The sequence below is a fragment of the Thermobia domestica genome, chromosome 8, assembly GCF_964235325.1.
Source record: "Thermobia domestica chromosome 8, izTheDome1.hap1.1, whole genome shotgun sequence".
Classification (NCBI taxonomy): domain Eukaryota; kingdom Metazoa; phylum Arthropoda; class Insecta; order Zygentoma; family Lepismatidae; genus Thermobia; species Thermobia domestica.
Genome location: NC_137461.1, coordinates 88,281,995 through 88,304,744, shown reverse-complemented (window position 1 = coordinate 88,304,744; position 22,750 = coordinate 88,281,995). Strand labels below are relative to the sequence as shown.

At 34.8% G+C, this 22,750-nt stretch overlaps 1 protein-coding gene across 1 annotated transcript in view; it reads left to right on the top strand.

The window, feature by feature from the left end:
- The first annotated feature begins 5,456 nt into the window (after nt 1-5,456).
- LOC145693039 (glucose dehydrogenase [FAD, quinone]) overlaps nt 5,457-22,750 on the top strand; it is a 40,485-nt gene continuing 23,191 nt past the window's right edge. The window contains exon 1 of the mRNA XM_081768706.1: nt 5,457-5,689. The gene's annotated coding sequence lies outside the window, so the exon portion shown is untranslated. The remainder of the gene's footprint in view (nt 5,690-22,750) is intronic.

Sequence of the window (22,750 nt, the reverse complement as noted above, 5' to 3'; positions counted from 1 at the left end):
CCAGGCTTTTAATAGGATATACTACTATTTTACGTCTGCAAACTATCTTCCCTTTCTTTCTTTTTTCTTTTCATGAACCACAAGCTTTTCCTTCGTATCTATTTACTCGAGATAAAGTTCCGGATGAAATCTTACGAAATATACGTTTTAATTTGTAAAGATCCTGCAGTTTAGATGAGTAGACACAACGCATTAACATCAATACCTTTCCAAATGGCACAAACATTACACATAAGTGAAAGTATATAGTTTCCTAGCCTGTGCCATCAGATAGTCCACAGTAATCAAGAAGTGATAAATTAACTAATCCATGAAGTTTATAGGTTTTTCTCGAAAAGGAAAAAAAAAAAAAGAAACGAAAAGCAAATAATAAGGAATGATTTTCATCTACTGATGTAACGCTTGTAACAAGTAGGGAAAACCAATAGAACCATCTGTCACTACATTACGACTATACTTATTTAACAAAAATGAACATCATGTGTGGACAATATAATGATAAACGTGAAAGCATACATGACTAATGAGAAAATTATACAGCACAAACAATAAGAAAATATAGCCATCTCATGTCAGCGCTTACGTCTTACGAGAACTTTTCCTAAACTTTGCACGTTCTTCGGTGACAATAGTGCAGCAAAAAACGCAAAGAGCGAATCGTTGGGATGGCTCGAAATATCTTACACTTCCAAGATTTTTTTAAAGTGAACTTTTACCCAAACACACTACAAATATTACAAATTAAAACATAAGAAATTAACATTTCGTTTTACATTGTGGACCCACAGTAGACTTCTGGACTATGGAGATTCAATTTAGAAACCAAACGTGGTAGATTGGTTTAATGGTTTTAATGGACAAGGTCAAACAGAAAACCTATTCTTGAGACGCTGAATCCACATCAAAGACGTGACTGTCTCTTACACTTTTACCCAACAGGAAATCATTTTGAATCCGGAAGCAGTAGATCTATAACTTTTGGTTTTTACTAGAGCATGAAGGTAGAAGTGAAATTTGTTCGGCACGGTGAAATCATACAAAAAGAAAAAATCTTTTGCAGTGTATTACAGTTTTTGCCCTATGGAAATCAAATTTTAAAACCGGAAGTAGTGGATCTATTGCTTCTAGTTCCAATAAAGCCAGAAAATAGAAATGACACATATTCCTAGTACGCTGAAACTATATAAAAACACATTCTGCTATCTATAACCGTATTTGCTCGATATGAATCAATTCTGAAACCGGAAGTAGTAGATATATCACCTCTGGTTCCAGCAGGGTCGGAATATTTCTAGTGAGCTGAAACTATATAAAATAAAAAATATATATATTTCGCTATTTATTACCGTTTTTGCTCTATGGAAATCAATTTTGAAACGGGAAGTAATGGATCTATTACTTCTGGTTCCAATAGAGCCACAAGATAGAAATGAAACCTATTCGTAGCACGCTGAAGCCATATAAAAAACACCTTTTGCTATCTATCACCGTATTTGCTCAATGGGAATCAATTTTGAAACCAGAAGTAGTACACTTATCGCCTATGGTTACAGTAGAGTCGGAATGCAGAGATGGGATCTATTTCTTTTACGTTGAACGTATGATATATAATTTCAAAAAATAAACTTCGCTATCTATGATCGTTTCTGCCCAATGGAAATCAATTTTGAAACCAGAAGCAATGGATCTTTCTCTTCTGGTTCAAGTAGAGCCGAAAGGCAGAGATGGAACTTATTCATTGTACGTTGGAAAAAAGGAAAAACTGCTATCTACTGCCGTATTTGCTCGATGGGAATCAATTTTGAAACCGGAAGTAGTAGTTCTATCACTTCTGGTTCTAGTAGAGCTGGAAGGTAGAAGTGAAATTGTTTCTGGTACGCTAAAAAATATAAAAAGAAAAACATCCTTCGCTATTTATTACGGTTTTTGCTTATGGAAATCAATTTTAAACCGGAAGTAGTGGAACTATTACTTCTGGTTCCAATAGAGCCGGAAGACAGAGATAGATCATATTCCTAGTACGCTAAAACCATATAAAAAGAAAAACACCTTTTGCTATCTATCACCGTATTTGCTCTATGGGAAACAATTATGAAACCGAAAGTAGTGGATCTATTGCTTCTGGTTCCAGTAGAACAGGAACACAGAGATGAATCCTATTTCTGGTATTATGAAATTATATAAAATGAAAAGAAAAATCGCTATTATCGTTTTTGCTTTATAACGATAATGTTGAATCCAAAAATTGGACATTTGTACTATTTCTAGTTTGAAAGGAACTAAAAGTGGTATTTATTCTTGTAACCCTGAACACATACATACAAAAGAAAAAAAAAAGCTTTCTCTAACCGCAGTACTGCTGTCTGATATCTGTCGACAGACGAATGGAGAACGCCATACTGTAATACTTTCCATATTTATGTATACTATAGAATAAAATGAAATCTGGTTATGCCCTTTAAGTTATATATGGATGAATAATGAAGGAGAATGATTATGAAAGAATTGATGGAATTAGTATGCGGGAGAAAACGAGAGAATTCCGAGAAACCTCACGATCACGATGTTCTTCACCATGAAGGTGACGTGAGGTGATTTTGAGTTTAACGCCCCTTTCAGCAGCGAGGCTATATGAGACGGGATATACTGATTAACGCGGAATTTCATGATTAACCACATGAGCTCCCACCAGGAATCGAACCCGGGTCTCCCACGCCAAAGGTGCGTACGCTAACCGCTTAGTCACGAAGGAGCTCTTGTCCACCATGAACTCACGACCTGGGGTCGAACCAATTATTATTATTTACTCAGAAGTGATACAGCTTCCAATAGACGCTACGCCCATGACTAAGTAGACAGGATTTTTTTCTTCTTATGTAACAAAATAGTTGATTTTATTCGCTTTAAAATCTGCTCGTCATAATAACTTGTAAAGTCTTCTAGCTCGAGAACGGTAAGAACGGTTGTCACACGATTTTCAGATTCGAAATGAGAACATCCATCTACCTGGCTATTTTCGATGGTATGACCTATCTGAGAGTGGTATCGACATGAATGTATTGTCGGAGAGCCTTCGCGATTCTCTCAGGAACTAAAAGGGCCATCGAAGAACACAGACATTCGGAGGCACTATCTTTCATTATCCCACCATTTTCAACTTCATGACATGTCTATCAATGACATCATTAGAAATATAGTGGGCGAATTGAGGTGTTCCAAGCTAAGAAAAAAAAAACTTTTGAGTAAGAGTGTGGCTCTCTAATTGGATACCACAGAAACAATGCCCTCCGCTGGGAAAAGTCGCGAACTGAGCCCCCCCAAATTTACCTGTAAACGTGCTCTGCTTTAAGTGGAGTTCTACTTTAAACTAGGATACGAAACAGTAGCATCATTTCGGATTTTGCTTGGGAGGGAACGATATGTCGACATAATAATTTCACTTTTTATGAGTATATTAGTAGTATAGGTTGTGATTTTATTTGATTTTGAGCTTAACGTTCCGTTCAGTAACGATGCTATATGAGACGTGGACCTACTAATTAACGTGGAATCCAAACCACATAAGCTCTCGTCGGGAATCGAACCCGGGTCTCCCACGGAAAAGGCGCGAAGTAACTCAGTAGTTCTATAAAGTTGATTATAAAAAATGTGTTTCTGGAACTCGCGGGGAACTCCCCCTGCCCTCCACAAATGACGGCTCTGATGCGAAATGATAACAACCGAAGTGGTGGGAAAACATATTATATATAGATATATATATATCTTCACACTGGAATGTTTGGATATGGAGAATTCACACATTTGAACATTCATAATTACTAAAGTATGTAAGATTAGGGATACTGTTAAACACTAGCTCAGTCATTAATTAGGTTTATATGTCAAATATATGTTAATTAGCCATATGTATGAATTACTCTAAATAATTTGCAAGCTTCTGATAATGTATTATTTTATTTACTCCCGCCAGTAAGTTTTAGTGAGGGGAAATTTTCTGTCAAAACTATTAAATAAGAATCTCCCATCCCCTCCAGGATTTTGCACACTGGTTTAAACTAGAAGCAACAGGCCTGTTTTGGTTTGTACGATAATGATTTACTTTCTTAAATAAATCTGAAAAGAATTTTCATAAAAATGTTTTAATATTTCAGTCAGTATTGTCTTGAAAGGAATAAATGTACTATAAGGTTTGACAAGTTCCAGTACTGATGATGGTACTCTGCAACTGCTGGTGACTAAAACTGTCCATCACGTAAGATCAATTCTATGTTATTCTTCTTTTGCAGAACATTTGAAGATTTATTTGGTCAAGAGAGCACTTCTAAACATTGGTCATCGAATACACTCTACTTCCCATTGTGTTCATACATGGAACAAAGGACGACCATTAGGTTTTGCTATAAGTTAGGGAAATCAGCAACACAATTCAAGAGATGACAAACTAGTTTGTTGCGAGAATGTCTTTGCTCCTAGGCATGTGTTTGGATGGTCTGTCCAACTTTGTAATGGACGTGGAGGCGTTTCTGCTGAACCAAGAAGTAGATGTCTGTCAACCACCCGTTCAAAGGTTAATGTAGTATGTTCGCAAACCGCTCCAGTCCCACCGTCACATAGCCTCCACATCAGGGCCCATTATTATATTATGTTATAATAAGTCATTATACTAATAATTGAAAAATATGCAAGGAAGCCGATTAATGGTACAGCGGGGGACACTTCTAAATGGTACAGCGGGGGACACTTCTAAATGGTACAGCCATATGGAGATTTACGGCTAAGGTGTACCATTTAGAAGTGTCCCCCGCTGTACAGCCATATGGAGATTTACGGCTAAGGTGTACCATTTAGAAGTGTCCCCCGCTGTACAATAAATTGAACTTTATATATTATAAAGCGTTCATAGGCACTGCTACATTAACGCATCCAAACTACTGTGTCACTTAAAAAATGATTTTATATATATAAATTATATGAAGAAGTGTTTATGGACCATTTAACTGAATTTGCTCCTGTTCCCTCTTCATGGGCTAAATTTGCCATAGTCTTGTGCGAGAAATTGATCGAATGTACTGTATATTTGTCTAATCGTTTCCAATTCGACTCCGATTAGTAGCATCTCTGACAGTACTTACAAAGTGTGACGTTTGAAAGAAGTGTTGGTTTTCAATGGAGAAAATAATCTTGACACTGCCAGTTAACAAATTTGCTGGAACGTGAAAATTATTCCATTTTTCTTGACAAAAAAGTAACAACTTCTGCGAACTATATCCGCCCTTGGCCGCAATGCTCCCTCTCCTCTGAATTATTTTCTTTCTTTTTTTCTTTTTTTTTTCAGTTAATAATTCATTTCTTTTATATAGAGTAAAAAGACTCTCTGCCTGCCTTTTCAGTTTGGGATATGGATATGTAGGGGAAGGAGGAAAAAATAGTCTTATACACGGAGAATGTACTTTCACTCTTGGCATGATTAGGTAACTCGTGTACTCTCAAAAGAGTTTCCGTAGTTCAACGGCAGAAGGAAAGTAAAAGCCTTGACAGTCAAACAGTCGGAAACCTTTCAGTGGCGTTGTGCAGTGACAATATATCGAGAATGTTGTGATCACATGTGGACAAGATAACTAATTTGACGGATAGGAACCACAAGGAATTACAATTAGGAAAAAGGGATTGATCTGCAGTTTAAACGGAGGTAACTATTTCGTTAGTTATTATTTTTTTTATTATTATTATTTAATGAGGGGAATTTACAGGTAAGGGAACGGATTATTTTGCAGTTTTGAGTAACTCGGAAACACAGCTTTAATAGCACGTGCATTATTCCATAGCGGTTTTTATTATTTTACACATATTCACGAATTGACAATAATTTACCAATTCAAATGATAGAATTCGAATTCGAATCATATTAAAGAAGAAATATCACATATGTATGTTATAGACCGAAATACTGTATACAAGTCAAGACGAGTATTGGCTGGTAATATGACGATATTAACTACAACTGAAGAACAAGGCCACAGTGGCTCAGTGGTAAGAACAACCACATCTTGTGCGAGGAGCTTCTGATTCGATCCCAGGTCATAAAAGCGTGGTTAAACAAACAATAATTGTTTGCATAACAAATAATTATTCGAACAATAATTCAGATAACAAATAATTATTTGAAGAATTATTTAGATAAATAATTATTTAAACAATTATTCAGATAAAAAAAATCATTGAACAATTACTCGGATAACAAGTCATTACTTGAGCAGTAATTTGGAAAACGAATAATTATTTGAACAACAGTTCGATTAACGACTAATTATTATAATACTGAGATCAAATATTTGAATAACAGAAGATAAATAGTCTAATCATTCGAGTACCGAATATTCGAATAATTTTGACAGCACTAATCCGTCTCTTTTAGCCTACATGGCATAATCGTGAGACGTAAAGCTAAAATGTTTTCTTTTTGTTTACAATGGTTTTTGGCAACTTACGTATGTTTAAATGGGTTTTTATTATTTCGTTTATATATATATATATATATATATATATATATATATATATATATATATATATATATATATATATATATATATATATATAAATGAAATGAAATCTTTCAGTTTTATGTACCACTATTATGCCGGTTAGGCAAAAGAAGACGATGATAATAAGAGAAGAATGAAATGGTGGAATGAATAAAGTGGGAGGAAACGGGAGAACCACGAACACGGTGTTTGTCCACCACAAAGCCAACTTGGAGCGAGCTGGGATCGAACTAGGGACACCACGCACTAGAGGTGAATGCTATATAATTCTTAAACTTACTTTTTTATCCAATTTAAACTCACTGTAAATAACCTCAATAAAATCGGTTTTGAACCGTGTGTACATTTCTTAATGGTTTATGCAAGGTATTCGTGTTTTGTCAAGGAATAAAAAGGCTTCTTGTATGATCAAAATACGGTGCAAAATTATTATACAAAACACACACAACATAAAAGATTACACGAGATATGAACACAATTAATCGAAATGCCATTCGAACCACTATAATATCTACTGATTTTCCGAATTTAATCTAGAAAGCAAACATTCGTCGTATATCCATAATGATATGGCCTCAAATTCAATTTCATTCTAGGATGTTTACAAGGAAATATTTCAACTTAAATTCGCATGTTCTGCCTCTATAAGAAGAAAAAAATATGAGAATCACAATATATGCAACTAATATGACCTAGTACCGTCACTATGTCCAACGATTAAAATTGCTTATATATGGTCAAAAATATAAAAATCTGAGTTGGGTAATAGAATTTTAGGATGCTTATTATCCTGAAAATTATCTAATATTTCCATTGAAGTCACATTAAGTATTGACCTAGTAAATACATTAAACAGATTAACAGATTATTTTATTCACTCACTCTCTCTCTGAAACTTGATCTCCAGATGTGGCCGGAGCTTACACAACAACAATAAGCACTCATGCATACATTAGGTACACTTTGCAACACAGTCTTTTGATTTACAGCGAAATGCGTACGTAAAAGAACCTGTTTTCAGCAGAAATTTGTAAATCTGTTGCGGTCCTTTTAACATTCATAGATAATGGACATTTCCTTTCTGATTAGAACTTTTAATTTAATGATTCCGTCAAGTAGAACTAGTCTTCAATATACCACATACTAAAAACCTCAGAAAATTGTTTTTTAGTTACAGAGATACAAACTTTCAAACAAAATGCACTGCTAACGTCACAGCAACAGAAACAATCAGTTTGGCGTTACGTCACATATCGGGTCTCTCTTTGAGCCGCATTGAAAGCTTCAAGGGGGAGGTTCGTTCTTACTGTAAACTACAAATAAATTTAGTGGAATAGTAAAGGGAGAGTGGCAAAAATAAATAAAATACTTCCTTTACATAAAAACAACGTGTTAAGACCTATTCTCCTAGTATAAATTACACTAACTAAAGTCATCTGTAATGTTCTATCATTACAAATATTATATATCAGCACGATTGTTTTATTACTGGTATTATGTTGGACGAGAAACATGTTTACATTGGGGGTTCACTAATACATCAATTCAAATTAAAAATAAATCATGTGCAAATTGATAATTTTCAGGGCACCATATATAGTTACAAATAAAAATACAGGTTTTCTTTATTTTCAGAACTTGGCTCCAATGCTTTAAAAGTTCATGTTCTATTGGCACCTATACATTTTTCCGATTCTTAATCGTACACATGGAATATCTGTAGGCTGAATTACCTACGTTATTATACTATGGCTACAAATATAGCACTTTCTTACCAAAAAGCTCATTACTTAAAAAAAAAATCATATATCGCTGTATTCTTTACATTATTTCTACCATTTACTGTGAATATTAGCAATTTGTCACCTTACATCTTATCGTAATACTATAAGAAGCGTATTATATAGCGTCTTTAGTGTTTTACTATATTTCTACAAGAGAAATTAAGCAAGTAGATGGTTAGGGTGCCGAAAGAACTCATGAATAAAAGCAGCGCTTGAAATTTTTTTCTTCTGATCTAGGCGCAAGTTCTCAAAACTAGGTACTATAATAATACAAAAACAATTTGATACTTGGTCCTACATATTTTGCATTTAAATTATCTAGACACTAGATTCATATTTCTAATCACCATAGCTACCTTGCGCTCGGGATTTTTCAAGCCTGAACCGGAGTCATATTAGCAGAAATTCATTATATATTACATTTGTAATTACTTTGATATCTCAACCTTTTTTTTTTCAACAACCTCACATGAAATAGTGTTCTAAGCATATGAACATATGTTTTTAATTTTTCTCTCATCAGCTCTGGTAGTAAGTAATGTTTGGAATATGGTGGTATACTTACAAAGATTAGATCATGGAAATATTGCGTTTAGTACGTTTTCTGATGTTTACAAGGGGGAAAGAAATGAGAAAAGCGAATACCTGAAGAATTAAAACCTTTTAAGTTTCGTTAGTGTGAAATGATTACTCTTTTATTTTTTCACTCACTGAAACAGAATATTGTGTATTACTCGTCATGACATCACAAGAGTTCGTACTCATTCAGTAATCGGGGGACACAGTGGACTAGTGCTGCATTCCTCTGGTACGAGGAGTCCCTGGTACGACCTCAGGCCATGTAAGTTTACAATGGGCAAAATCGTGTCCCTGAGTTTTCTCGTGGTTCTGATATTCCCCCCCCCCCCCACATGACCATTTCACCAAATATTTTACAATCGCTCACTTTCATTAATTATCCGTCTTTTTTACCCTATAGGAAGTAAACATGGGACGTGTCTTGAAATTTAATTTCGTTTCATTCAGTAATCAGCCAATTTGAACTAGTTTATCATTACTGTGAAAAAGGAGAATTTTAATCCTTTTTGGGGGGGGAGGGGGAAGCTTTAATGGTACTTTTTCCTAAACATTCAAACGCTACAATTACTTTATGGATTATGTAACGTGGTACAATTAAAAAAACTATCATAATTATATGAAATATTTACTATACTGAACATGCAATTGTTAAAACCACATCGATACATAATTCATCTGCAATTATCCTATATTGTGCATGCCAATGGATAGCCTGCGGCCATCCATGTGCATGGACTTTCTTTTCTATTAATAATAAAACTGTAGTGGAAATTGGAATGACTATTGTTAGAATTTATCTCGTGTGTTAATTGCAGAAGTATACTTGCTATCTGTGTCACCGACGCAAATCTGTCATCAACGTTGGGGGAAGGGAGGACGGATAAGACCGTTCCCATTATTTTTTTTTAAGCGATGTTTAAAATATTTATGACGTTGAAAAAAAATGCTGTAGAGGATGAGTGGGGTAGAGTTGTCTTCAGAATTGGGAGGCGAGCAGATTTGAGGCTTTTTCTGAACGGGGGGAGATGAGACTTATATTACGGTAGATCAGGGTTTCTCAACCTGGGAGTCGCAAAGATAAGCGGAAGAGAGGAATATAATTAGAATCTAATATCGGAAAATATTTTTAGTTATTATTTTGAATTTTGTTGTGATAGGTAGAGCTATAGTCTATTTAATACACACTATTAAGGACACCAAAAATTAGGTCTATTAAACATATTCAACCGGTGCAGAGTTGTTTAAGAATCAGTTTAAATTAAAGAGGTACGATATGAAACTAATGAGAACTGCATATTGAAATACCAGAAATATACAAATGCAACAAATCCTGCATATTGAAATACAATTACAATTAAAACCTAATGGCATACCTAAGCATCGTGTAATTTCACTAGTGCGGCAATGGCCTCTTCAATCTTCGTGACGCACATTATCAAGTAATTTGCAATTGATAAGCGATTTCTTGTCTTTGTTTTAATGCTTACCATGGAAAATAAAACATTCCGGCCAATGGTATTCATTTTGAAACAGTATGACGGGTCGGATTTGATATTTTTAATATGAATGAACTGACCAAATTTGGTTTTAATCCATTCGCTTTTAGGGAAGTTATTGTATCCACTATATACAAGAAACAGATTCTACTATTGTAGAAATAGATGGATATCATATCTCCGTAATAGGTATATTAAAAGTCCCGCACAAGTTTATTACAAACCAGAAATTATAAGGGGGTCACTGGCAAGAGGATGTGATAAAATGGGGGCTGTGATAGAAATTAGGTTGAGAACCACTGTGGTAGATGAATCTGATTTCTGAGGTGAACTTGTATATTATATATCAGGCGATGTAGATGTAGTGGTATATATCAGTATTACAAATCAGTGCCGTGAACACTTTCATCTACAATGAAAATAAAAATCACATTTCAAATCGGATTATTGGGGGAACAGTCTCCCCAGTTCCAAGATTGGGGAACATGTCCTCCTCATCTCCCCCGGGATTTGCGCCAGTGATCTGTGTTAAAGTTGGCACTCACAATGTACATATCTTTATGTAAACCAAGAAATCCTATAATATCATATAATATAATAAGCAACAATATAAGATGTGCTCACTGTAAAATAAATATTTACCGAATATAAATGCACTAATATATAAATAGAACAGAAACATTCTCCAATACGTAAGTCTGTACTTACATGTAAAAATGAAACATTTATTTTAAATGTTGTAGTCAGTGGCGCGCAGTTGATTTGCGGGGAAAGTATTGTGTGGGCTCAATGATGTAGATTAGAATTTCATATTCAGCATAAATAAATTAATTTGCGCCAACTTTAACACCTTTATTTCGATAATAGTGATATATTACTAGATACATAAAACCAGGTAAAATAAGTACAAAAAATGCTGATTAAGAGTAACGAAAAAGTAGATCCGACTTTTAAAAAAAGTACTAAAAAACAGAAAATAGTGAAAATACTTTTTAAAATTTCTTTGGTACAATTCTCCTTTTGCTTTATCTGATTGATCTTCCTGAATATGTTTTTACTCTTCTTGATATTATTCTGTTTCCAGACCCTCCTCTTATTTTGTCAAACATCTTCCTTACTGTTAATTGAGTTTGTGATAGTATAATACTTTACCTTCAGTCTGATGTACCGTTACATCGTTTTAATACTCCTCAACACACGTTACTATTTAAGGCTATTTAGTCCGGCTTCACATACTTTCTTTCGAATTTATTTGTATGGGCTTATCAATTCTTTATTCGAACTTTTCATTATCTTAACTTCATGTTACATACTTTACTTCTGGTACACTTTTTATTTTCCAGCTGGACACCTTCTGTACTTCCAACCACGACAGCACACTATTTATATACATAGAAAATATCGATCCGTGAATAGATAATTATAATTAGAGATTTTTTTTCTTTTTAACTATTCCAAAATCTTTCTAAAACATAATGTAACTTATTTAGTATCTCCTTTTAATCTATTGATGATTTTCGTGCGTACTATCTTCTTTCACCACATAAGATATCTTGGAGATCCCCCTTACTGTTAGAAAAACAAAAGCCATAATAATTGTAACGAAGCGGTCGGTGCCATATATAGAAGTAAGAGTGTAGAAAATAGAACAGGTGTCTGGTTTTCGATACCTGGCTAGAAATCTTGGGGACGATATGAAATGTGAACGTGAAATAAAAGCAAGCACACGAATGGCGAAAGAAGCCCTTAGAAGGAAGAAAGTACCATTTTGTGGGACATTGAATAAAGAGTTGACAAAAAGACTCATAAAATGCTTTGCGTACTCTAGTTTACTGTATTGTATGGGGAAGAAACATGGACATTACGCAAAAATGATGAAAAGCGAATGGAAGCTTTCGAAATCTGGGTGTGAAGAAGAATGGAGATAATTAGCTGAGTCGAGCAAAAAACGAATATGAGAGTGTTAGAAATTGTGGCGGAGAAAATAATTTTAGATATTAATAAAAAAGAGGAAGAGAAACTGGTTGGAACATTAGCTAAAAGGAATTGAATCATGAGGGATGTGCTAGAGTATATGGTGCCAGGGAAGAGAGGGAGAGGGAAAAGGAAATTACTACAGAAAAATCATACGTGAAGACGAAGAGCTTAGCAGAAGACCGTGGAGCAGTAACCTGGAGCTAGTAACCTGCCAATAATGACAGAATACCTACGATGATGACTATTTTATACGGCGAAAGAAATTCGAAAGAAAGTGCTTTGACATAATTTCTTATGGAATCAGATGTGCAGTGGCGATGTTACCGCCAAATCCATGAGAAATCACCAAGTTCTTACTTTGCTGCGATGGCACAAGTGGTAGCACATTCTCACCATTATATATTGATATACTATTTACTTGCGAAACAGCAGCATAGTAGTTCAGAGCAACGCATTGTATCGTTGCCGTTGATTAACAGCGAATGAAAGATTATTTATCAAATTTTGTAATTGTTGCATTGAAAGAAAATGGCCAACATATTAGTTTCGAATACATTTAACTCAGAAATTCCTAAGGGTCTTCACTACAGCGAAATTAAACTACCGCTAATTTCAGAGTTTATCTGTAATATCTTCAAAATAAATAAAAATATTCGAAAAGCAGAAACGTAGTGAACTAGACAATATGATTTTGCATGTGATACCTTTACCACAATTCATCTATCCGCTTTTGGTATACCACTATTTACAGAACCCGCAAAAATGCTAAATCTACCTACAGTTGCAAATCGAAAGCAGATAGATGAGTTGTCATAACGGTATCACATGCAAAATCGTATTGTCTAGTTCATTACGTTTCTGCTTTTTGAATATTTTTTATTTGTTTTGAAGATAGTACAGAAAAACTCTAAAATTAGCGGTAGTTTAATTTCGCCGTAGTGAAGGCCTTTAGATTGCGAAATTTTGTAGTTTAGTATTCGTTAGAAGAAAATTGGTAGTTACTAATGCAAGCCGTCCTAAGTGACAACTCTTGACTTCAAGGGTCGTGCCCCGTAAAGCTGCCAGGGACTTGTCGCTGGTATTGAAGAAAGATCTCGAAAATCATTACTGAAATAAGGAACCATATCAAATTACAAATTGAGCAGTACACACAAAACGTAGCGTCCTTCCTTCGTAATCAGAAGATCCTGGGTTTGAAGCCGGTGACCGGTTACACAATCTGGAATTTCCTCCAGGATTTTCTTTAGGTTCTATAAGTAAATTCGATACTAGAATGTTACTTTCGAATATAAATGTTGGTCGAGTTCCTTCCACTTTCTTTGACATTATTATTGTTGCTATTTGTTGGTGATTCCAGTGTAAATTAAAGGGCATCTCTACCGAATGCATTGTTGACTTCCTACTTTCTCGACCGATGAGAACCAGGGTCGATATGGGTATGTAGAAAACCAATAGGCTCTGTAGAACTCGAATACGTTAGTTTCGATGTCGCAAAGTGAGGTGTGTTCGAACAGGAATCGGAAAACCGATAGACTGTTCCTACAGTGTTTTAGTCACTTCTCGGGTCATCGTGTGCCTCTGGAAAAGCTTCTGGTGGAAATCTTTGGGTCTACCCTCTGTTGCGTAATTCTATGCCGCACACTACCCATGAAACCTCAGAGATCCAGCAGGATTCTCACAAGAAGTCCCGAGAACCGGCTCAAGAGCACGGAATGTTTACTTGTGGGAGCGCGTATCTCCGGTGACCGACGGGCCCCTCGGGCATTGTGGGAATGGGGATAACGGGAAGACACACTAGTTTCTGAATATGCAAACCCCGGTGTCACATTTGAAGTTGTTCCAGTGTCAGAGCTCAAAACGGCCAGACACTACTGATCGCTCTCGGTTATTTCGACCCATGTGTCAGCTGAGCTTGGTTTGGAACCCATTGTTGGGCTTAGTTGTGATATCCAGCAGGCTCATAGCTAAGAGTGTGTTATGGAGGAGAGAGAGTTCAGTTTCTTCCCTGACACATACATACACACAAACCAAGTTCCGCTGAAGCATGGGTCGAAATAGCCAAGAGCGATCAGCAGTCTAGCTGTCTTGAACCCTGGCACTGGAACAACTTCAAATGCGACATCGGGGTTTGCGTATTCGGAAACTAGTGTGTCTTTCCGTTGTTCCCATGCCCGCAATGCCCGAGGGGCCCGTCAGTCACTGGAGATACGCGCTCCCACAAGTAAACACTCCATGCTATTGTGCCGGTTCTCGGGACTTCTTGTGAGGATCCTGCTGGACACCTGTGGTTTCATGGGTAGTGTGCGGCATACAATCACGCAGCAGAGTCAGGAGATGAGGATAGACCCAAAGATTTCCAGCGGAAGCCTCTCCAGTGGCGCATGATGTCGGTGTTGTAGTGACTACAACACTGTCGGAACCGTCAATCGGTTTTTCGACTTCTGTTCGAACACACCTCAGTTTGCGACATCAAAACCAACATATTCGTGATCAATAGAGCCTTCCGCTTCTCTACATACCCATATCGACCCTGGTACTCACCGGTCAAGAAAGTAGAGAGTCACCGGAGATGCCTTTTGTAGGATGGAAGATTGTTAATTAAATATTTCTAAGTATCGAGTTTCCTGCATTAAAATATTTGCCTCTCTTGAAAGTTTTGAATACAGTGGCACAAAATTTTGAACTTTTGTAGTGCTCCAAAATAAATTTACTTAAGTGTATTCAAGGAGCTTCTTTATTGGCTCACGGTCTTGGATCAACATCAACTATTTGATGTCCCCTTGGAAATACATGTTTCAAAGGCACAAGCGATAACCACCTACTACTGTATATATGAAAACACAAGAACTCCGAATGCTCATGGGAAACAAACGAAAAAATATCTTACTATTTTAACTTGCTGTGTATCAGTTCACAGTCTTATGAATTAAATGAATTCAGTTTCATGGTTTTATATGCACATAGAACACTCGTTGATTTTTCTCCATATTATTTTAGAAACATGAATTTAAAACGTTGTCATATTTCTGCAGATCCATGTCACTATGAGAGAACAGCTCATGAAAATACAATGCATTTTTATTATTAGTAATACATATGCGCGAATAATCTTGGAAAAATTCCGGTAAATTTCCGGCAAGACACAATGGAAATAGTTTCTTTAAAAAGAAAAAAAAAGAAAGAAAAAAAGGAGTGAAAAAGAAATACAAAATGAAAGCTTCTCTTGTTGAATTAAAATAATCGAAACACTTATCAAGGAAATAAGATTATATTACTTTCGTGGTTAAATTGTTATAAATTATGCCAAAAAATAAGTCTTAAAACACTAGGAAGAATATAAAATATTCTTGATTTACTATTTGACATTTCATTTAAAAATACAGGCATCTGAGGTTGAGGTTGGGCACTGTATATAATCAAACAAAAACTGTTACATATGCTGTGTCCATTTTTTTAAAAAAGAAGGAAGAAAATGAGCCATTACTCATCACGCATGTTATTACAGCAACTTTCACACTTGTAGCATATCGTCCTACATACCCTCGTCATCTCTAGATCACTTCTTGTTTCTGGTATTAACAACAAAATGATATCACAGTAGCCGTGACTCCACATATTTGATAGCGTAAAACCATTCACTGCAAAGAACTAACGATCATGCCACTATAAAAATACCAACGCTTGGATAAATTTCTAATTGTGTTTTTAATACTAATTTGAGGATCCTGAATCCAATGAAATTATCCTAACTCATATCCGTCTTGGAGTCAGGAGAAAAAAATACCTCCAAGTTGAGATATTTATTTATATCCCAAATTTGAAGTCACTATTCACGGTACTCCATGGATGCATATGTTTATAAAATAGTTCAATTGCATTCAGTATCCTCAGATTGGTATTAAAAGGGTACTTTTTACTAGTAGCATGATCGTTAGTTCTTTGTCCATATAAGCCGGGATAATCTAGATGAAGTTACAATACGGTTCATCTAAGAGAACCCTCTTTCACATTTGTTGTAAAATAATTTGCAATTGTGGGCAAAGTGTTCTGTAGAGAAAATAGTATGTCAGAGAACATTATTTTCCTGAAGATAGAGGTCTACATGAAGCTCACGAACTACTTCTCTTTCATTTAAGTGGCAGTTTAGTAGCTGTGAAGGCAAGCATCAGAATCCAAACAAATGAAAGAAATTAGCAGGTGCTGCAAGTCATTGCTCTATGTCCTTGTTCCTGTCTTCAAATCGGTTTAAATTTAATAATAATAATAATAATAATAATAATAATAATAATAATAATAATAATAATAATAATAATAATAATAATAATAATAATAATAATAATAGTAATAATAATAATAATAATAATAATAATAATAATAATAAATTTCATAAATACATTATTTTAAATGACTAAAGAAAGCACATATTTTTAAATTTTTTAAAAGTGTGTGTACTGTTTAACGTTGCTTACAGGTTTTTAAAAAACTGATTACATGTGTGACTAGAAATCTGGTGCTAGTTATCCGAATTGAAATTTTCTTCTCAATTCCAGCAAATATTCAGTTCAATTATATTAGTATTACACCTTAAATCAGATGACGAATAAAAAAAGTTACAAACCGAGAACGGGATTAAGCCTAAATATTTCCAAAATCATTATGTTATCTAACACATTTAGTCTTAACTTGGTGAGCTTTCTCTCTCATAAAAGACAAAGGAACATAAATGATTATTAATGTATTTACATCTGAAAGGCAGAATCCACTTCTCTCTGAATTGCATAGGCAATGCAGGTGTATCAGTATGTCAAAAGCAATACCAAAAGAACAAACTCTCTTCAAATAATAATAATAATTTGTCATATCTTAAGCATTTTTCAGGTGAACTTACATTATGAATGTCTTCTTAAACAGTCTGTACACAAACGACTTAAAGGGGCTGCGGTGGCTCACTGGTAGAGCGCTCACCTTTGGTGTGAGGGTTTCAGGTTCGATCTCAGTTCCTGGCCAGAAGGTATTATGGTAGACAAACACTGTGTGCATGGTTCTCATGTTTCCTCCTACGTTCTTCATTACATCACTATCGACATATTGAACTTGAATTTCTTGAAAATGCCTTACATGATATATCACTTTGCAAAAATAAATAAATAAATAAATAAATAAATAAATAAAATAAATAATAATAATAATAATAATAATAATAATAATAATAATAATAATAATAATAATAATAATAATAATAATGACTTTCTTTCAAAAGTATCTCTATTCAATACCGAAGTTTATGAATATTGCTAATCTGGAAATTTTAAAATGAGTAAGGATGTGTGCAAAGAATTCCGCTCAACTAGGAGCATTTCACTAGTGGTATTCAACCCTAGCTCTTCCTGTACTCTAGAAACACTTTTCCACCAAACTTTGTAACCCTATTTTCCTTAACACCCCATGATTACGCACTGAGATTAAGGAAGACAATGATGATGATAATGAGCGAAATTCAGCACACATCCATTTGCATAAGAATTTGCACACATTGACACTTTGTTTTAGATATTTGAAGTATTCATTTCAAGTTGGACATTTCATTAGAATTTATATAAATGAAACGAAATATTTAGTTTGACGTCCCACGTTTATACACCGATGCTAAGAGAGACGGAATTTATTTAAATGACCACCTTCTTTAGAGAATCCATATAGTTAGTACGTGCAAATGATAAGCTTTATTTCGTTATTCTCTCTGAATCATGTAAGCTTTTAAACTACAAAATTAAACCTCTAATTGTAAATAAAAATATAATTTTGCGTTAATTATTAGATTTCTGTAATTCGGGCTTATTGCAGGATCATTTGATATCACACGAGCTCAGGCCGGGCTCGGGCTTAAAGGATAAAGCGTATTTCAGACTCGGGCGGGCCTCACATTATAAATTAATGGGCCGGGCCGGGCCCGGGCTAAAAATTCCGGCCCGTGCAGATCTCTACTCTGGTGGCATACAGTGTTGGTCTGTCATTTTCTGTAGTGTGCTTGCTTTCTGCTGAATGTAGCTAGTTTGTTGTAAAAGGCTGAATATTGCAAAAGTGTAGGTAGCACATTGGGTTGGGGTACTGAAATCAAGGTGCCAGCGAAAGAGCTAAAAGTGTAAGTACACTATACCGATAATGGTGTTTTCTGCGAAGTACAATGATCCGACAATTTTGTTGTGCAGAAGATCACTGCAATCGGTTTGCTTGATCTCCAAAACAACATTATCCCGACTGATGTGTCTTGCTGTGAGAAAGGTGCGTGAAAGAAATGTTTCGTGGTCATCTGTGCAGCCTAGCATAGTTATTTCCTATGTTTTTCATTGTGATCAGTCGTTTGGTTTAATTCCAAATCAGGATTCTGTAAGCACTGAAGCGTTTATATGCAGATGACAAACCTTGTGAGCCTTCTTACACCAAGATATTAATGCCGCGTGCCTTCCGAAGACATCTTTAAAATAATCTTCGAAAGTTTCCGACAGTCCACTCCGAAGCGCAAGACTGCCTTCACCATATTAACAGTTGTCGAGAAATTATCACATCATATTTTTTGTTATTGTCATATTTATTACGAGTATATATATATTATTCTATTATATTGTAATTTATATACTTGATACTTGATAAATATCAGTTTGCTAGGAAATTAATCCCCGAGACCAACGTTACATTTATAATAATTTCTGACACTACATCAGCATAGGGTCTTTATTTTCCAGCATTTTGAAAATTTGTAAAGCAAAACGTCGGGTTCAAAAGATATCCCCTATTCCCACTTAAAACGATGCTATAGCTTTCAATATTAACACATCAAACAATTCGTGAGATTAAAAACCGAGGCGTAGTTTATATAAAGTAATCCGCGATAAGAAAAAAAAGAGCACATAAATCTACAGGTGTTTGTCCCGCAATGTGTGCTCTTGGTTGATTACCATTTGTCTGCGTCATTTGAGACTCATAAAGTCATAATTAACTCGCAAAAGTTCATAGCAGAATATATATGTTCCAACTAAACCATATCTGTTCCAACTAAACCATATAATTTTCCTGATCATATTCACAATGTCAAGGGAAAGAACTAGCAGGAAGTAAACTCACAATTTATTTGACTTGCCTTAAAGAAGTAACACAGCATATTCAGTGATAGCCTGTATTTTTCTTACTAACTTACAACTGGCAATTTCTAACAGCTTCTCTCTCTTTTAATAGTCGGAGAAAGCTCAGCCGATGAAAGAAAGGAATTAAGAACGTACCACATCCACAGCAAGAATGACTGTTGCTTAGTCATACTGCAATGTCAAGAACAGTACATGAACTCTTGGTTGGTTGAATGCCTTTCTTAACCAATGCGTAGTAACCGACTATTCATGTAAATTTCTATTAGCATATTTCTTACTACTACATCTACTATCCACACCCATTGCCCATTCTTTCATATCTTTACTGTTTGGAGCATTCATAAATGATTACAGAATGAAGCAATTATTACACTTCAAGTACGCACATTAAAACTAGTAAATGTCTTATAATCAAGCACATTATTCACGTAAGAGTATACAGTAACTTTCTAGTATAAATACATGGCAGTAATGCATATAGTATTTTCAGGTCTTTATTTTGGGCATAGTTTTCCCGTACCTTCAAAGGAAGAGAATGAATCTAAAGAACCAATGATAAAGAATTTGTTTAATTTACCTAATTTAAAGATGAATATAATGTTCTTTAAATAAAAAGTGTGACTGACGCAGAGTCCGATCGATCCAACCCAATTTCTGGATTTAAAATCAGGTCCAGCACATATTTATGTGCTTGGTTGGAGGCCGAAATTACAGTTGAGCCCAAAATTCAAATATTTACGTTCAAGATTCACATTCTTTCCAAAGTATAATGATAATCTGAGAACAATCAATTCTGTTTAGCAATGAGTGTTACATTTGTAACACTAGAAAATGAAGAGAAAAAAATATTTAATTTGAGATGTAATATTTTTTATATAAAAATTAAGAATCAAAATCTATTTATTAATTTATAAACTATTATCGTCACTAGTAAATTCTTTCGTTGTGAATGATTCTCAATTACTCAGTAAAATTTCTGCACCTACTATCGCATGTTGAAACAAAAAATGAAGAACAATGATATACTATCGATTTTGACTTGATTTAACTTGAATTTAGTAGCAAGTATCAATGCTATATGATACGTGGACCTATAGATTAACATGGAATCCACACCACATAAGCTTCCACAGGGAACAGAACCCAGATTTCCCGCTCCAAAGGCACGTACGCTATCCACATAGCCACGAGGGAGCTCCATATATTGTCGAGATTGTAATTCAGATTAGTCATAATAAATGTTGGACAGATTTATCTAAATTACACATTACACAGATTTAATAGTTTCAAAGCTAGAACGAGCAGCACTGTGATTTTAGAATAACTATACGACATCTATTACAAGCTGGGATGCGATTTACGTTGTTACATATAAAGTGGCAACCCTCTCCAGGAACTCGGAATAGTTCGTTTGAAGTCAAGCGTCTACTTATATATTTAGTACAATTTCTGGAGCTTCTAGAACTATTGAACATCTGTCATAGAGACGTATTACAAACCAAGACTACATGTATTAATATGTACTAATCAAATCAGACATCAATAGGTAATTTGATTGATTAGAACGAAGTATTGCCAACTAAGACAAATTATTTTATTCTCAACCACATTAGAATATAGTACAGATTCAGAGTTTAACTTAAAATGTACTGCAGATATTGTAAAATAATTAGAGTAGTCCGACATAGTCTAGACGAAAGATTTGAAGAAAGAAATACAAAATTAGATTATGTCAGTCAGAAATTAGACAATATGAAACAAGATTTTCGGGAAGACATGTAATTTACGAAAAGCAAGAAATTAAATCTTTCAGTTTAACGTACTACGATTACAACCTTTAGGCTAAGGGAGACGGATGATTAAGGCAAGTGAATGATAATGGAAGTATTGGTGAAATAAGAATGTGGGAGGAAACGGGAGTATCCCGAGAATACCCACGGACATGATGTTGGCCACCACAAACTTACTTGGCTGTGGATCAAAACAGGGACCCCACGCAGCATAGGTAAGTGCTCTACCACTGAACCACCGTGCCAAAGCAACAAATAATCTACCTGATGTGAAAAAAAAAACCTTTATAGTAAAGCTTAATGGTAAGCTTTTTTTTTTTTTTTTTTTTTACACTGTTCAAGTTTGATAAAAATCATGCCTCATTCTTCCGGTCCATTTGTTGACCAACTGAGAAATTCACATTATGTTCATTATAGTACAACAAGAAATTACACTTAACAATACCTTACGTAAGAATGTGTTCTTAAACAAGTTAGTATTGTCATAGCAACAACACTCATGGCGTACGATTTGGTAACGAAACGTAAGAAAAACACAGCTTGCTACGTGCGGAGAATAAACGTCTTCGGAAAAAGTATCTTGAGAAAGAAAGTAGCACATTAGATTGTGTAATCTATATGGTCCACGACCATGATAAACATAACGAGAAAGAGAGGAGGAGAAAATACACTTGATGATCCAGGAAGACTGTTCAACCTCTTCCGAGTCTGATGTGTTCTCTTGTTTAAGAGTTACGAACTAATAAAATAAACAATGAATTCATGGGTTTCTTGTTAGAAGTAATGTTTTAAATTGTGCTTCTTGAGTTTTAAGTTAAGAAAATATTTGTTTCTTGTTCATTGAAGCATATAAAGAAATAATCTTCATTACTAGTTCATCTACTTGAAGATTTTAGTGCAATTTTGTGACGTGGAATAACAGCAGATGTTTAATTAATTTATTTCATTTTTAAAATAGAGCCATGGTCCATCTTGAGAGATTTTTCCTGTCCCAAATATAATTTTCTTTGGTTTGTTATTTTCATAATTTCACAGTAATTAAAATGATCAACTACTCATTAATTTTCCTTGTGGAGTATGTAATTTGTATATAGTAATTACTACCTTATTATATCAATATTATATTTCTTGTTCTTGACGGCTAATGCAAAATTAAAGCACTTACTTTCATCATTAGAATTACAAATTACATGTTATCTTTGTAAGATCCTCACAAATATTTGTCAGAATGGAATCTTTCAACTTGTATTAGTTATTTCAAAAAAACATAACATCACGTTCTCTTCTTCTTCTAAACCTGATTCCCAGTTGGTTGAAGTCTGCTTTCTAGACCGATGTTCTCCACTTGTTTTTATATTGTGTCTTAACCCCCGTGACACCACACTCCACCATATCAATCTTTATACAATCTTCCCACTTCTTTGGTCGATCTTGAGCTTA